The sequence below is a fragment of the Hypanus sabinus genome, chromosome 23 (assembly GCF_030144855.1).
Source record: "Hypanus sabinus isolate sHypSab1 chromosome 23, sHypSab1.hap1, whole genome shotgun sequence".
Lineage (NCBI taxonomy): Eukaryota > Metazoa > Chordata > Chondrichthyes > Myliobatiformes > Dasyatidae > Hypanus > Hypanus sabinus.
The window spans coordinates 49,862,222-49,881,271 of NC_082728.1; the positions used below are offsets into that span (position 1 = coordinate 49,862,222).

Consider the following 19,050-nt stretch of genomic DNA (forward strand, 5'->3'; position numbering starts at 1 on the left):
ACAATTACAACCCTCCATTCCAGAAATAGCTTGATGAATCTGTTCTGCACTCCATTTGAAATTCTATGACAGATGAAGATGCTGATACTTATTCTTTGGTTTATTGATCTGAATTGGAAATCAATGTTGAAATCTTTGATGGCCAATTGACTTTGCAATTCATCATTATGGTTAATTTTAAGCAAATTAATACTTGACTACTTGACTTGCATTTACCATATTTTGCACCTTGTAACTTGGCAAAGTACTCCAAAGTACCTTTTGGGGGAGGTCTGAGTTGTGCTGGTTCATACAGAATTTCAAACAGAAATGTATCAGTTGGCTTCAGAGTCTTTAAGGATATGATGGACTATATGTGGTTGGACTTGAGTAGCTGAAGGCTTAACAGTAGCATGAGAATAATTGATACTGAGCAAGATTACAGCATTGGAACAGCTCTAATGGAAGAGGTTTATAAGGGATGGAAGAGATAATAAACAGAAGATATCTGCAGGGGCTGGAAATTTAGAACAACATGTACAAAATGCGGGAGGAACTCGGCAGATCAGGCAGCCTCTATAGAAATGATGTGAGCTGAGACCCTTCATCAAGACCAGAAAAGAAAGGAGAGGAAGCCAGAATAAGAAGGTGCAGGGAGGGGAAGAAGTACAAGGTGGTAGGTGAAGCCAGTTGGGTGGGGGAGGGGATGAAGTAAGAAGCTGGGTGTGATAGGTGGAAAAGGTAAATGGTTGAGGAAGGAATCTGATAGAAGAGTGGACCATGGGAGAAAGGGGGAGGAAGAGGGGCACCAGGAGGAGATGATGGATAAGTGGGAAGAAGAGGTAAGAGGGGAGTCAGAGTGGGGAATGGAGGAAGAGGGAAAAGGGAGGGATAATAATACTGTTAAGTTAGAGATATCAATGTGCAAGCCATCAGATTGGAATATGAGGTGCTATCTTGATGGATTATGAGGTGTTGCTCCTCCAACCTGACAGTGACCTTTGTGGCAGTAGAGGAGTTCATGGACTGGCATATTGGAATGGGGATTAGGATTAAAATGGTTGGCCACTGGGAAATCGTGCTTTCAGTGGATGTAGCAAAGGTGCTCGACAGAGTTTTCTCCCAATCTACATTGGGTCTCCTCGTTGTGGAGGAGGTCACATCAGGAGCACTGAATACAATGGAAAACACCAACAGATTTGTGACCTCCCTTCTGTAGGCTATTAGTGATGAACAGCTGTTCCTGAGTTTTTTTTGTGCTTAGATGGCCTTCGCCCTAGTGATGCCCAAGATGAGGCTTTTCCTGGTTGCTATGAGGTTTGTTCTGTCACCAGGCTTGAAGGCAGCATCTTGGGAATTTAGTAGGTAGTGCACTTCTGCATCCAGCAAGGGCTTTTGGTTGGGCTGTAAGATAACTGTTTTTGAGGTACAAACGTCACCTACACACTTGTAGATGTAGCTGGTGACAGATAAGGCATATTTCTCAATCTGTGTCTTCTCCATTTGTGGTGGCAACTTTGAGCATCTGTTCATCAGTTCATTCAAAACAGTCCTGAAGCATAGAATTTGCCTCATTAGGCCATACAATGATAGTCCTCTTGACATGTTTCTTCATTTTCGACAGTGGTGATTATGCTGGTATTAATGTTATGGAGATGTCGTCAGAAGCCAAGATGAGGAAATGGGATGGCTTTGTAAGTACTGCATCTGTTTATATAAACATGGTCCATGATCCCCTAGTGGCCATGGTGACATGTTGATGGAATTTGGATAAAATGTCCTGCAGGTTTACAAGATTGAAGTATCCTGCAATTATAAAGAGACCATCCGGATGCTTGTTTTATAGAGAGTTTATGATACTGTAAAGCTCTCCCGGTGTGACATTCCCATTCATGCTTGGGATGTAGACGGTGGTGATAAACACAATAGTACACTCCCTGAGCAGGTAATGTTACTGACATTTAATGGTAACTTGCTCAATTGCTCCAAAACAGTGACTGCTAACAACAAATAAGTTTGTGCTCCAAGTCAGGCATTTGGTTGTTTAGCTATGTTTCGGTGGAAAACAATGCAACAGGATGTCATCTCACTATGTTCATTCTCAGTCTCCATGAGTCCATTGTATTTTTTTAGTGAGCAGATGTTGGTTGGCCAGCAAAAATGATGGTACCACCAGCTTGCTTAGTGCCTCGGCTCTCTTGCTGCATTTCTGCTTTTTCTCACGTTGCCTGTGTCTGCTGCTCCCTTAGGTCGCTGTTGTTGGTCCTGGCATCCGTAGAATCGCTAGTTTATTGAGCACCACTAGTAACTCTGCTGCCAGTGGATTAAAAGTAATTTTGTCTAAGAGTTCAGTGGGGCTGTATTCATGGAATTTTGGTCAACTGAAATCCCTGACAAGCTCCTTTGAAACACTATCATTATTGGGAACCGTAGAAGCTGCTGCATCTCTGCGAGCTGCCATGATCAAGTTGGTTCATGATTCATTCACACAGGTATATGTACTTGCATTGCTTGTACTTACATTTAACACCTACAAAGTAACGGTCCTCTTGCAATCTGATCTCACTACACAACTCTACCATCTGCTAAGACTCTGGGGGAAAGTATAGACTTCCCTTGGGAACACTCTCAATGCAGGGTGATGTGAATGATGAAATTCACCTTGTACTTCAGTGTACCAGTACAGTCTTTGGCCATTTATACTCGAATGTTAATAGAAGTAAGGGAGAAAGTAACTGGGACTTTTACAGATATTTTGTATCAGGTAAGTACTGGAGACACCAGATATTGGAGTTTGAAATGTGTAGTAGGGCTAAGGCTACGTCCACACTAGACCGGATAATTTTGAAAATGCAGGTTTTGAGTAAAAAAGATAGGCATCCACACCATCTACAGAAAACAAGCGAGATGTTTGGTGTCGAATCTCGCTGTGAAAGACGTGGAGCGCATTTGTCCAGTTACAGACTGGAAGAACTTAAAAGGAAATTGCCAAACGATGGACAGCTGTTGACTCTCGCGCAGGAGGACTTAAAACAAAAAAAAACCAAATACTGGAGTGTATGGAATTCACGGACAGAATTGGAAACGTTTCCTACAGGCATAGTCTCTTCACCGATAAAAGGGACAACAGCTACAACTAAATGCAGTAAGGCCTGTTAATAGGCAAAAGTGAAATTTGCTGTTACCTCATTTGTTTGCCTTTACTTTTGTCATGTCTTTCTGTATTTAACATGTGCAATAAAATGAGTTACTGGGCAAAAGTGATTTTATTTTTACCTGAGTAAAAGTGAAACTTAATATTTTCCTTTTTTGGCCTTAACATTTTCACGTCTATGCCAAACATAAGCTACTACTTAAAAATGACATTTTGGAAGTAGTGACAATTGCATCTATTGAATGTTTGCACAAGCAATACATTAATAAAGCACCTTTTTAAATGTTTAAAACAGTCTGCATCAGTGTTATCTTGTATTTCCATACAATATTACATTAGGCTGTAACACATCTATTGTCAGAGAAGTACTTGCGTAAGTAGGTAAACCATTTTCTTACAAGCAAGGACAGAAAATGGCAAAGTGAGTATACTTATTTATTCAGTAAGTTATGAGTCAAAGTATTTGGTGAGTACATTTCTAACTCTTCTGTCTGTTCTGAAATTGTTAGATTGTGTGGGGGGTTAAAATTCTCTCATACTGCAAAGCTGCAGTAACATTCTGCTCAGGGACAGTCTCCTTGAAGCCGTCAGCCATTGTTGTGGTGGAGGTTGCATTCAAGAAAATTATGAAATGCTGCACTGCCGCTACCATCTGTTCTGGCACGTCATGACAGCGTTTTTTTTTTAAATTAATTTTTTTATGCATTTCCCCAGAACAGCTACAGACAAAAAACCAACTATAAAATGAAAATTAATACAGTGCAAAATACATGTATCAAATAGAAAGTTCATAACAATAAGGAAACAACACCCAAAGTAAGATCACATAGAGATAGTAACGGCCCCATCCTTCCACAACAAACCTCAGGCCAACTATTACAATATGTAAAAAAAAAATTAAAAAAAATAATTGGAACATTCAATCCCCAGAGCTGTAATATATAAGAAAAAAATATTTTTAATGCCTACTACCAAAACTATAATATAATTCTCATCAAAGAAACAATAAAACTTTTAAAAAAAAGCTGAAAGTAAGGGATTGGAAAAAAAGACTTAATCTACAAGGGAGTTATGAAAGTATTCGAGAAAAGGTCCCCACACCTTTTGAAACTTTGTCTGAATTGATGAGTGAATAATGAATTTTTTTTCAAGGTCTAAACAGGACATGATATCATTAAGCTATTGAGCATGGGTGGGTAGGGCAACATCTCTCCACCTGAGGTGGACTAAGCGTTTAGCCAAAAGAGAAGCAAAAGATAGTGTTCGACATTTAGTTGGACTCAGATGGGTATCTGCCTTACCCAAGGTACCAAAAAGGACAATCAGAGGATTAGGTTCTAAGTAGCATTTAAGAGTATGAGAGAGCTGAAAAGACTTCTCTCCAGAATTTCTCTAGACTAGGACAAGCCCAGTACATATGAATAAGAGAAGCTTCGCCCTCTTTACACTTGTTCCAAACAGGACTAATGTCTGGATAAAACTGCGACAATTTAGATTTAAGCATGTGAGCCCATGTACAACCTTGAACTGTAAAAGACAGTGGCGAGCACATAAGGAGGTTGAGTTAACTGACTGAAGAATTGAATCCCAAACCGCATATTTAAGTCATGTACCCATGCAATTCTAATTTTATCAAAGGGAACATGCCTCAAGGTCATTAACTTATAATGAATAAAATATATTAAGCCTTTACCCAATGGATTACTACAAAGAAACAGGTCCACAGTATTTTTTTTGGGCATCTCGGGAAAATTAGGCAATAAAGGGTTGATAAAATGTCAAATATGAAGGTATCTAAAGAAATGAATATTAGGTAGATTAAACTTTACAGACAATTGTTGAAAAGTTGCAAAACGATTACCTATAAAAAGATCTTCAAAAGTGCCTATGCCCGTTCTATGCCAATCATGAAATGTTGAGTTGTGCGGAGAAGGTTGAAAAAGATGATTATGCAGAATAGGACTGGAGAGAGAGAAACCATGAAAGTCATTATCTTTTCTAAACTGAGCCCATATTAGACATACAGTCAGCCCTCCTTATCCGCGGATTCTGCATGTGCGGATTCAACCAACCACGGATCGGGAAAACCCGGAAGATCAGGGAAACCACTAGTTGTTTGAGCATGTACAGACTATTTTTTCTTGTAATTATTCCCTAAACAATACAGTATAACAACTATTTACATAGCATTTGCATAGTATTGTAAGTACTCTAGAAATGACTTAAAAGTATAGGCAGTCCCCGGGTTATGAATGAGTTCCATTCTGGAGTCCATCTTTAAGTCAGATTTGAAGTTGGAACAGGTACATCTGGTATTATTTAGTGTCAGTTAGTTGAACGTTTTTCTTAGCATATAGTATATATTTTACCTTTCTATGCATATAAAACACTTAAGAATCATACATATTTCAATAATTAAACCACTGCATTGCTTAGTAATAATTGTAGCTTTCACATGCTCCATTAAAATTGTTCCGATTGTTGACCGACTGTAGCCTAATGCTTTTCCAATGACTGATAGCGTTTCACCTCTTTCCAATCGCTTTATTACTTCCACCTTATTTTCAATCATCATCATGATTATTTTCGTGAACAGAAACACCGCAGATTCAGAGCTGCACCGCCAGGTTATAATATCCACTGCACTGAGACATGTTAAATAAGGTTTGGGACTCCACTGGGTTCTAAAGACCACCATACTGAGCCAGGTTAAATAAGGGACTTGAGCATCTGCATTTTTTGGTATCCGAGGGGGGGGGCTTGGAACCAATTCCCCGCGGATAAGGAGGGCCAACTGTACTCTGAGAATAAGAGGATTAACAATTAGTCTAGGCAAAGGACAAGGAAGTGCAGATCGAAGAAGTGCAGAAATAGAAAGATCCTTAGTGGAGTTCAACTCCATTGCCACCCATTTTGGACAATCAGACTGATTATGATAGAAGGACCAAAAGGTAAGACAATGAATATTAGCTGCCCAATAGTATGAACGGAAGTTGGGCAAAGATATACCGCCTTTTTTAGATTTTTGAAGCTTTATTAAGTCTAGAACGTTTGCCCTTCCATAAATAGGACAAAATGATAGAGTCTAACGAGTCAAAAAAAGCTTTAGAGATAAAAATTGGTAAAGACTAAAATATAAAAAGTTAGGAAGGATATACATTTTAATAACATTAATTCGACCTACCAAAGGTGTAGATAAGGGTGACCATTGTGTAAATCTCTGTTTTGTAGAATTTAAAAGATTAGCAAAATTTTCTCAGAAAAGATTTTTGAAATTCCTTGTTACTGTAATACCAAGGTAAGTAAATTGATTATTAACTACTTTGAAAGGGAGGTCATGAAGTACTAATGTTTGTGCTTCTCTATTAATAGGGAAAAGTTCACTCTTATGTAAATTAAGTTCATAACCGGAAAGCTGGCTGAGTTGATTAAGAAGTAAAACATTTGGGGTAGGGAAGTAGACTGATTTGATACAAAAAGTAAAAGATCATCCCCATAAAGAGAAACTTTTTGCTCAATTCCTCTCATCCAAATCCCTGACAATACAGGACAACTTTGAAATGCAATCACCAATGGCTCTATAGCCAAATCAAAAAGTAGGGGACTTAAAGGACATCCTTGTCAGGTGCCACATTTAAGGCTAAAGGACTGGGATTGCCGAGTGTTAGTCAAAACTGAAACTGTGGGACATGAGTATAACAATTTAATCCATGACATAAAACTTTGTCCAAAATCAAATTTTTCTAAAGCTGCAAAAAGGTAATTCCATTCCACACGGTCAAATGCTTTCTCTGCATCAAGAGAAATGACACATTCAAGATGACCGAGTTTTGAAAAAGCTTCGGTACAACTACAGGCTAGTGAACCATGGATCAGTAGTATGGGAGTTGTTTGAGAAGACTGAAAGGACAGAATTTGACTTCAGTTGGGAGATCAGGCACTTGTCACAACAAGATAGCATGGTTTTATGTAGGGAAAAGTATGTCTCACAAATCTGATCTTTTTTTGAGGTGATGAGGAATATTGAGGGGAGAGGTGTAGACTTGGTTTATATGAACATTAGAAAGGCTTTTGACAAGTCCTGGATGGTAGGATGGTCCAAAGATTAAGGTCCAAGGGATCACAGGCATTTTGACTTGCTTGATCTAAAATTGGTTGGATAAGTTTGGAGGCAGTGGTATATAGCAAAGTGGTGTACCATGGGAATCAGTGCTGGGACCCTTTGTTATATGGCTTTAATAAGAATGAATCAGAATCAGGTTTATTATCACTGGCATGTGCCGTAAAATCTGTTAACTTAGCAGCAGTTCAATGCAATCCATAATATAGATGAAGAAAAAAAAAGTAAATCAATTACAGTATACGTATATTGAATAGATTAAAAATTGTTCAGAAACAGAAATAATATATATTTAAAGTGAGGTAGTGTTCACGGGTTTAATGTCTTATTTAGGAATTGGGTGGAAGAAGCTGTTCCTGAATCGGTGAGTGTGTGTCTTCAGGCTTCTATACCTTCCACCTGATGCCCAGTGAGAAAAGGGCATGCCCTGTCCTTAATAATGGATCATGTCTTTCTGAGACACCACTCCTTGAAGATGTTCTGGGTACTTTATAGGCTAGTACCCAAGATGGAACTGACTAAATTTACAACCCTGTGCAGTAGCCTCCCCATTCCACTGTGATGCAGCCTGTCAGAATGCTGTCCTTGGTACATCATTAGAAGTTTTTGAGTGTATTTGTTGACATACCAAATCTCTTCAAACTCCTAATGAAGTATAGTTGCTGTCTTGCCTTTGTATTGATATGTTGGGACCAGGTTAGGTCCTCAAAGATCTTGACACCCAGGAACTTGAAACTGCTCACTCTCCCCACTTCTGATCCCTCTGAGGATTGGTATATGTTCCTTTGTCTTGCCCTTCCTGAAGTCCACAATCAGCTCTTTACTGATGTTGAGTGCAAGTTTGTTACTGTGACACTACTCCACTTGTTGGCACGCTCCTGGAGCCCTCTTGTCTCAATCTGAGATTCTACCAACGATGGTTGTATCATCAGCAAATTTATAGAGAGTATTTGAGCTATGCTTAGCCACACAGTCATGGGTATGGAGTGAGTAAGGCAGTGGACTAAGCACACACCCCAGAGGTGCATCGATGTTGATCGTCAGCGAGGAGGAGATATTATCACCAAATCCACACAAATATGTCCTGACGAAGAGTCTCAGCCCGAAACGTTGAACTGTTCATTTCAACGGATGCTGCTCGACCTGCTGAGTTCATCCAGCTTGTTTGTACGTGTTGATTTGACCACATCATCTGCAGTGTACTTTGTGTTTACCACACAAATTGTGGTCTTCCGGTTAGGAAGTCAAGGATCCAATTTGCAGAAGGAGGTATAGATGCTTAGGTTCTGTAACTCCTCATTCAGGATTGTGGGAATAATGTTGTTAAATGCTGAGTTATAGTTGAACAGCTTCCTGACAGGTGTTTGTATTATCCAGGTGGTCTAAGGCTGTCCGAAGAGGCATTGAGATTGCGTCTGCCACTGACCTATTGTGCTGAGGCAGTTTATCAGTAAGTTTGCAAAGTCAGTGGATACTAGATAGCAAAAAAGGACCTCTAAGGATATAGATAGACATCAGCTGGAAAGTTAGTAGATGAAGTTCAACCTGGAGTGTAAGGAATTGCATCTAGAAGTTGACTTCTGGTAGGACAAGTTGATATATATGATAGAGGAGCTTTAGGAGCATTGATAAATGAGGGAATTGTGTGTAAAAGTCTTCAGCTCCTTGATAGTAATATAAATGGATGAGGTGGTTTAAAAAGAAGCATGCTTTCATAGGCAGATATTAAGTATAAGAGTTGGGGTGTCATGTTGCAGTTTTATAAAAACATTGGTTAGACTGCATTTGGAATGTTAGGTTTAGTTTTGGTGTTGCGATCAGAATCAGGTTTATTGTCACTGGCATGTGACGTGAAATTTGTTAAATGCAGTTCAATGCAATACATAATCTAGCAGAGAGAGAGAAAAAAATAAATAAAATAAAACATAATAAATAAACAAGTAAATCAATTACTTATATTGAATAAATTATTAAAACGTGCAAAAACAAATACTGTGTATTTAAAAAAAAAGAGTGAGGTAGAGTCCAAAGCTTCAATGTCCATTTAGGAATCGGATGGCAGTGGTGAAGAAGCTGTTACTAAATCGCTGAGTGTGTGCCTCAGGCTTCTGTATCTCCTACCTGATGGTAACAGTGAGAAAAGGGCATGCCCTGGGTGCTGGAGGTCTTTAATAATGGATGCTGCCTTTCAGAGTCACCGCTCCCTAAAGATGTCCTAGGTACTTTGTAGGCTCATGTCCAAGATGGAGCTGACTGGATTTATAACCTTCTTCAGCTTTCGGTCCTGTGCAGTAGCCCTTCCATACCAGACAGTGATGCAGCCTGTCAGAATGCTCTCCATGGTACAACTATAGAAGTTTCTGAGTGTATTTGTTGACATGCCAAATTGCTTCAAACTCCTAATAAAGTGTAGCCGCTGTCTTGCCTTCTTTATGACTACATCAATATGTTGGGACCAGGTTAGATCCTTAGAGATGACACTGGGGAACTTAAAGCTGCTCACTCTCTCCACTTCTGATTCCTCTGAGGATTGGTATGTGTTCCTGCGTCTTATCCTTTCTGAAGTCCACAATCAGCTCTTTTGTCTTACTGACGTTGAGTGCCAGGTTGTTGCTGTGGCCCCATTCCACCAGTTGGCATATCTCAATCCTGTACGCTGTCTACCTGAGATTCTACCAACAATGGTAGATTCCACATAATGTGGTAGATTAGCAGCATATTAGCTGGAACAAGAGCTATACTTGTAAGGATTTATCCTCACTGGAATGTGTGAGGCTGAGGTCATACATAATCAGAATCTTCTTTCTAGGCCAGTTTAGTCTAGACTGGAGGGCACTGGTTTAAGGTGGGATGGGATAAATTTAAAGCTGATCTGAGGGGTAATTATTTTTTGTAGAGGACAGTGAATAGTTGGAACGAGTTGCCAGGGAGGATGTTAGACCTAATTACAAGTATGATTTTTAACAAACATTTGGATAGGTATGGCTTGGAAGGGTTTAGGATATTGGCCTGATTCGGGTAAGTTATATTAGCATACGTAGGCATAGCCATTGCCATCGGCATGTAAGGACCTACATCTGTGCTGTGTTTCTATGATTTAATGATAAGCCTCTATTTTTGTAAGCTGACTAATTCAAGCTTTGGACACTTGAAATTGTCTGCTTGCAAATGGAATCTGTGAGGTTTTGTTTGAAATTCCTAGTTGGCAACAATTGAGGAATAGGAAAAGAACATGGATGATATGGATGATATCTAGTGTAAATGTGTATAAATGTGAATTAAAAAAATATGGACCATTCTTTGAATGTTTAAAATTGGAACAACTTTTGGGAAGGGGCAGTGACAGCGGTTTGGGGGCATTGGACAAGCATTGTGTACTCTATCATATCTAAGGTTATAGCTAGATTGGGAAGGATAACAGGTTATCATAGTCACATGTGCTTAGGATATTATTTGTGACGCTCAATTATAGCTATTTCCTTTTTTAAAAAAGCTACCTATCTGAGTTTAAACATGAAAGTGCCGTAACAAAGGGGAAAAGTTTAGGAGAGTAGGTGACAATAGTTTGGGGGGGTGCGGTTTAGGTCTGAATTTTTTTTAGGATTGTGGATCTGATGTAAAGGGAACAGTAAGAAAGAACAAGGAACTGTCAACAATATCTGTCAGTGTGGGGGTCTAGGAAGGGAAGCTGATTGGTTGTCAGATTGCTGGGAAAAGGTCAAAGGGACCTTCTGTATTTGAAAAGAATTTACTATGTTGCCAGGTTTTATGTAATATTAACTTGAACTCTTGGGAAAATGCCTTGAGTGCCTCATCCACGTTGAGTTTCCTGCTGCTTTTTCTTTCTCTGCAATACCTTAAAAGGAAGCCTTCAGGCTCTAAGCCACATTTGGCTAAACAGAAGACTTTTTTTTACATTAAACATTCTTCCTGTTTCTGGTTTTTTATGCTGACAGGCTGATTTTTCTTTTAGGTAAGTTAGATTAAGACACCCTGGCATTTGAGAGCGCCTCCACCAATTTCAAATTGGATAGGAGTGTACTTTCTGGCGATATCCAGAGATGTGTCTGCAGAAACTTTTCTTCCTGCTCCCATGCTTGTTGCTTCTTGTAGATCTTAAGATTATATCATTGCCCTCCCGCCCCCAACCATTTCACTTTTTCATCTACCTGCTGTTACTTGGAATATCAGCTTGAGAATATGGCATGTTTCTATATATGTCTAGCAGCATTCTGAGTCATCTACCCATCCCCTCTTTTGACGTTGCCCATCCTTTTGCCTGTACAGATGTTGCTTGATACTGAGTTTTTCCAGCAGTATCTTTTGCTCCAGTTTCCAGAATCTATAGTTGCCTGAATCTCCTTAGTAAAATCCTTTTTTATTTTTAAATTCTGAATTTTGTTTTCAAAGTCTTTTGATTTTTCTCCTCATCTCTGCAAACTTCCACGGGCCTCTTGTGTTGTAAATTGTTACAACATTCCATTTCAAAATTATTACTTGACCATTGTTGGCTGTATCTTTAACTGCCAAAGCCAAGAGCTCTCCACCTCATTACCTCTTCCATTTATGACACCCCTTGATCTCCCGCCCTCCCGAAAAAAAAACCTTTGGGTAAACCTATGTTTGGCTTCAATTTCTCTTTTGTGGTCAGTTATTATTAAAAATAATCTTGTGAATTTTCATTGTACCAATACCTCTACAGTACTATAAAACTTTATTAGTTCCAAATAGTTATCGACAAAGGAATTCGACTGCCATGTTCTTTTGATTGACTGTAAATGAACAAAATCAGTGCAGATACTGGAATGCCTTCATATAATGCTTTAGATGATTGCATCCTCCAAATCTTCATTGTAACATTCAAGACGGCTGTCAGTACCCTTCGTAATGCATAACTTGTCATTCATTTATTTTGCACTCCTGGTCGTTTTAGGCATCTCTAAGACTGAATGCGTGAAACCGCAGTGAGCGAAACTGTTCTAAATTGTTTTACTGCTTATTTCCCGCCAGCTATCAGTGATGAAAATCATTAATGAACACGCACTCTCACACTGGCATTATTTAAAACTGATTGCTCGAAGCATGGTGTAGTGTCTAATGGCCACGGAGTGCATGTGACTGTTCGGCAAAGTCTCCGAATATAGATATACACTTTTGTGTATATCTATATATAAACTTAGCGGAGTTCTGATACTGACACTTCAACTAGAAAGAGAGAATAAACTGTAGAAGGCAAATTTTAAATTTTTTTCTATACTGCTGCTTAGCCATGATCTATCAAATGCAGCCATGTCATCTAGCTAAACATGATAGACCTATTAAAAGTGATAGCCATGGTGAATAGTGTTAGTGGTATTTTTCCAGTAGTTTTAGGCACTTACTTTTTTGGGTTTGAAATCCTGATCTTCAAGTATTCGTATGGCAATAGTTGGAGATAGCATGTTGAAGAACAGACTATTTTGTTGTTGTTTAATTTTACTGTGCTGTTGTTCCTGAGATAGTCAAAGTAAACCAGGGACTCATTGCTGACATTTTATCTGGGTAATGCATTACTAGAACATAGAATGTAGCACAGTACAGCACAGGAACATACTCTTGGCCTACAATGTCTGCACAAACTATATTCCTCCATTTTGTGCCTGTTCTTAAGTAAGGGGAAAGTAAGGGGAAAAAGGGAGGAGGTCCTGAAAAAAAGAATATAGGGAGTTAGGAAGGAAGCTGAGAAGCAGGACCTCAATGATAGTAGTCTTGGGATTGCTGCCTTGACCACATGACAGTGTCAATAAGAAATAGAATGAGGTGGCATGTAAAAGCGTAGCTGAAGATTTGGAGCAGGGGATAGGGATTCAGACTTCTGGATAATTGGAGCCTCTTCTGGGACAGGTCGGACCTGTATAAAATGGATGGGTTGCATTTGAATCTGAAGGGACCAATATTTTTGCAGGCAGATTTACTAGAACTGTGCGGAATGGTTTAAACTAATATGCAGGGGGGTGGGAACCAGGAGATGATAGAGCTGAGGATGAGCCAACAAGTTTACAAGTAGATAATGGGTGTAACATGAATGTAAGGAAGGACAAGCCAAAATAATTAGATACAAATACAGACAGAGCAAAGAGTTAAATTGTACCACAGAGGCAAAATTCAAAAGGGCAAAGAATGCACGATTGAAGTTGCTGTATTTAAATACGTGTAGCATTTGGAATAATGTGGATGAACTTGTGGCACAATTAAAGATTGGTTGGTATGACATTGTGGACATCACTGAGTCGTGGCCAGAAGGCGGCCATAGTTGGGAACTTAACATCAAAGGATATACCTTGTATCAAAAGGACAGGCAGAAAGTCATAGGCGGTGGTGTGGCCCTGTAGGTAAGAGATGCAATTACATCTTTAGAAAGAGCTCACATAGAGTCAAAGAATATTGAATCTTTGTGAGTGGAGTTAAGAAATTGCAAGGGTAAAAGAAAACGTTGTGTGAATTATATCTAGGCCTCCAAGTAGTAGCAAAGATGAGGGGTAGAGATTACAAAGGGACCTGGAAAAGGCAAGTAATAAGGGTAATGACACAATTGTAATGGGGGACTTTAGTATGCAAGGGGAAAATCAGTTTGGTGTCCCATGCAAGAGAGGGAATTTGTTGAATACCTAGGAGTTGGCTTTTTAGAGCAGCTTGTGCTTGAGCCTATTTGGGGAAGGCTGTCTTAGATTGGATGTTGTGTAATAACCCAGATCTTATTGGGGAGATTAATGTAAAGGAACCCTGAGGAGGCAGTGATCATAATGTACTGTAATTTGAGAGGGAGAAGCACAAGTCACATGTATCTGTATTGCAATGAATAAGGGAATTACGGAAGCATGAGATAGGAGCTTGCGCTGGAGAATTGAAGGAGGTTACTTGCGGGGGGGTGGGGGGATGACAGCAGATTCAAGATGGCTGAAGTTTCTGGGAATAATTTACAAGGTGCAGTATAGGTATGACCCACAGAGGAAGAAATTCTCAAATGGCAGGGGTAGGCAACCATAGCTGATAAAGGAAGTTAGGGACTGCATAAAAGCAAGGAAAGGACATAAAAGATAGCAAAGTGAGTGGGAAGTTAGATGATTGGGAAGCTTTTAAAATCCAACAAAAGGCAACTAAAAAAAGCTGTAAGAAGGAAAAAAATGAAATTAGGGCAGACTAGCTAATAATATAAAGCAGGATACCAAAAGTTTTTTTTTCAGTTATATAAAGAATAAAAGGGAGGTGAAAGTTGATATTGGACCACTGGAAAATGGTACTGGTGAGGTACTAATGGGGGACAAAGAAATGGCAGATGAGCCTAGTGGGTACTTAGCATCTGTCTTCACTATAGCAGTGTGTCAGAAGTCCATGAGTGTCAGGGAACAGGAGTGAGTGCCATTGGTATTACAAAGGAAAAAGTGCTAGGCAAACTCAAAGGTCTTAAGGTGGGTAAGTCACCTGGGCCAGGTGTACTATATACCAGAGTCTTGAGAGGGGTTGCTGAAGAGATAACGGATGCATTGGTCATGATCTTTCAAGGATCTCTTGATTATGGCTTGATCCCGGGGACTGGAAGATTGCAAACGTCACTCCACTCTTTAAGAAGGGAGGAAGGCAAAATAAAGGAAATTATAGGCTAGTTACCTAACCACAGTGGTTGGGAAAGTATTGGAGGGACCAGGCAGTGGGTCCTTCTCTAAATTTGGCTGCTTCTTCAAGTAGGTGTCGAGATTTGACTGCCTTTTCTTCAGTTTCCTCTCATGAAGCAGTTCTTGGTAGCAAGAAATCAGTCAAGAGCGCCTCTCTTTGCTTTATTGCTTTGCTCTTGGTCAAGGTTATTAATTAACTGGTTCATGATTTGTATGATTGTGGTGATGCTAGTGCTGAGGAATTTTTTGGTGAGGTTTCTTGCTGCTGTTTCCTCTTCTCCATCCTTGTCCTCTGATTCACCCAGGATATGTTGCTCTGCTAATTCCCGAAGCTCTTCATAATTAAGGCTCTCACCATGAGAATGCAGTAACACTTCAACATCGCCATCATTAACATCCTCTAATGTCGCTTCACTGCCCAGTTCACTGATGTTTTGGATGACTGGTTCCACCTGATATCCATGGAGTTTCACATCCATGCTAATAATTTCCTAGACATCCTTAGATGTACTATCCTCACTGGAAGTTGCAGGCTGTATTCAAGACATTATGGGTGGGAGGAAAAAAAGCAAATAAATTGGCGAGGAAGCAAGTAAATATACATAAGCAGGGAAGGCAGAGCGTGAACTGGTATGTGATTGTCTATGAGTGGCTCACAGCGTATGTAAAGTGCTTTCATTGGCTGATTGAATGTTAACTGTAATGACAGCCACTCTTGAAAAGTTTTAAGTGTCATTTAGAAAGAATTTTTGCCATTTAAAATTTCAATAAAGAATTGAATAACTGATTTGTAACAAATCATTGCTATGCAGGGTAGTGTTTTTGCGGGGTCTGAATGTACAATTCTCTTTTCAACTTTCTGCTTTCTCATTAGAGTAATGCACGCTAGTGTTTGACATTTTCATGTGGGGTGGATGGTGTGGGGAAATCTGCCCCACAGCCTCTATTCCAGAGAAAATAATCCAAGTTTGCACAACCCTTCCTTATAATTAATAACTCTCTAATCCATGCAACATCCCGATGAGCCTCTTTTGCACTTCCCTAAACTTCCACATTTCTAATGTGGCAACCATATACAATATGTATTCCAAATGTGGCCCAATCAAAATTTTGTACAGTTGCGACATAATTTCTGGACCTATACTCAGCACTCCGACTGATGAAGCCACTTATGCCATACACTTTCTTTATCATCTTCCGGGATGTTTTGTATTTGTGCCTCAAGATTACTCTATACACAATAATTGTAAGAGTCCTGACAAACTTCTGTGTACTTTCCTTTTTACATTTGACCTCCAAGAGTGTAAAACTTGTCCACATTAAACTCCATTTGCTATTTCCCTGTTCTTATTTCCAACTGGTCTATATTTTGTTGAATCCTTTGATAGCCTTCCTCATTTGCCTCAACTGTCAATTTTTGTATCATTTGCACATTTGCTGATCAGCTCTCCTACACTTTTGTCCAAACAATTTGTATATAAAATGAGTGTAGTAATAGACTCAAGCCAGAATAGTATCCTTCCACCTCCCCCCTCCCCATCCTCAGTCTTCTATGGCCAAGCTAATTTTGAATCCAATCTACCAAGTCTCCACAGTCCCCTGTGCCTATGTCTTATGAATCAGTTAACCATGAGGCACCTTGTTAAAACCTTTTATTTCCATTGCCCTTCTTTCAAGTCATATTTGCTCCCTCAAAAAAAATTCAAATTTATGACATGATCCCTTCTGCACAAAGCCAAGCTGGTTATTCCTAATAAGTCTGCTTTTCTAAATGCAAGTAATTCCGATCCTTGAGAATAGTCTCCATAATTTCCTGACCACTTATCGAAAGCTTACAGGCTTATAATTTTCTTTTTTGACCCTATTACCTTTAAACGGAGGAACAGTGTTGGCCATTCTTCATTCCTCTGGGACCTTGCCTGTGGCTAAAGAGGGACAAGATCTTTGTCAAGGCCCCAGCAATCTCCCCTCTTGCCACTCTTAAGAACTTGGGAGAGGTCCCATCAGCCTCTGAAGACTTGTCCGCTATTACAGACACAAGATTCTGCAGATGTTGCAAATCTTGAGCAACACACGTGAAATGCTGGCAGAACTCAATCAGGCAGCATAAATGGTTGATATTTGGAGTTGGTTCTTTTTAACAGGTCTGGTAAGGAGGGGGGAGAAACAGGATAAGAAAGTGAGGGAAGGGGAGGAGTATAAGCTGGCAGGAGATGGGTGAGACCAGGTGAGGGGGAATGTATGATTGGGGCAAGTTTGAAGATGATAAAATTTGGTGTGATTGTGGATAGTGAAGAGGGTAGTCTTGAGCTACAGGATGATATTGATCAGGTAGCAAGTTGGCCAGAGCGAAAACAAATGGAACACAAATGTGAGGCGATTCATTTTGGAGAGTCTGATAAGGATAACATAAACACATTGAACAGTAGGTTCCTGAGGAGTAAAGGGATTTTGGTGTACGAAGATCCCTTAAAGTGGCAGAACAGTTAGATAGGGTAGTGAGTAATGGCATACAAGATGCTTTCCTTCATCAGCTAAGGCCTAGAATATAAGAGCAGGGAAGTCCTTACTACTTTATAAGTCATATAGTTAAGCTACTGCTGGTATATTGTGTGTAATTTCTTTTTGTCACACTTCAGTAAGATGTGACTTACGCACTGGAGAAGGTATGGAGGATGTTACCAGGAATAGCTAGTTTTGGTTGTGAAGTAAGACTGGGTGATTTGGATTAAGTTACCTTAGAGTGGAGTTTGAGTGCTATGGGTTGGGGGGGAGGGGTGGAAACCTGAGAGATCTGGGGGAAAAAAATCAAGGGGACAAATAGTGTGAATAGTAAGAAACTTGCCTCATATTAGAGGTGCCTATAACCATAGGGCACTGGTTTATGGTAAGGAGCAAGTGGCTTAGAGGGAATATAAAGAAGGTTGTTGGTGTTTGGAATACTTTGCCAGAGAGGCTGGTGGAAGCAGAGATTTCCATGACATTTAGGTAGTTAGTACCTTATGAGCACTTCAATCATCTGATGAGGGTTTGAGGATTAAAGGGAATCAACACAGAGTTTTTCAGTGATTTGAAATCTGGAATTCAAAAAATATCTGGGCAACTGAATTTTGAATGATCTTAAGTGCTGATAAATAGGAGTAGTATAGTTGGGGCTTTTTGATGGTATAATTGTGGTGGGCCAAAGCTCTTTTTACGGTATTCTGTGACACTTTAATTTTCAAAAATATCGTTTTGTAAATCCTTAGTGTATTTTATGCAGAATCATTTTAATTTCTGGAAGCAACTAAACTTTTTGATGTGCATTATCTTAGTTAATTTTTATACTTGTGAAAGGTTTGGTATTATATAATTAATTCAAAAGGAAGGAGTTTGTCCCACATCACTAATGCAAGCTTCTTGGAAAATTAATCTTCTTAGTGTTGTATCTTTTTTTCTCCATGAAGATGTGTACACCATATGTTCTCTAGCTAATAATAAACCATGCATAATTTATTTCATAAAAAACAAGCTATAAAATTTTGATTCAATTCAAAAACAACTACCAGGATATTTTGTAATTATCCTTGAGAAATGAGAAACCAGGCAAGAAATTTGTAATGGATGGACACTAATTGTAAGCAAGATGGTAAGTGCAACAGAGATAGCAGGAGATTTATAAATCTAGTTCTCAAAAAGATAGCAAAGCAAATGTTCAGGCAGGTGCATGAGATGCTAGGCTGCTCCCTTGCAAAAAGTTAGTGTTTTGTAAGGAGCTGACCTAAAATGTTTTTCAACATTTTCCATCTTTTTAAAAAAGGATGTTAGGAACTAACAACCTACAAATGCAGAGTTGTCAAAGTGAACAAAAAATGCGAACTTTGATGTAGAATTGGTGTGGAGAAACTAGTCCAAGAGAAATTTTATGACTAATGTCAAAAGTTCTCATTTGGAATGGACTTACAAACTTGTGGAATGGAATTTTAGAATCATTGAAGCTGAAATGTGGAAAATTGTAAGGACTTCTGGCACAAGAGCCAAAATAAACTGGCTGCTTTCAAACATGTGCATGATGATTATGCTTGAGCCACATGTATTAAGTTTCTGATGGCATTAAGTGGTTTTGATATCTATGATATTGATCATCTGTGAACATAAAGGTTGGT

General features: G+C 39.3%; 1 protein-coding gene across 3 annotated transcripts in view; it reads left to right on the forward strand.

The window, feature by feature from the left end:
- Positions 1-19,050, forward strand: part of LOC132380184 (GRIP and coiled-coil domain-containing protein 2-like) — a 422,104-nt gene that overhangs the window by 34,623 nt on the left and 368,431 nt on the right. The gene's annotated exons all lie outside the window — the stretch shown is intronic.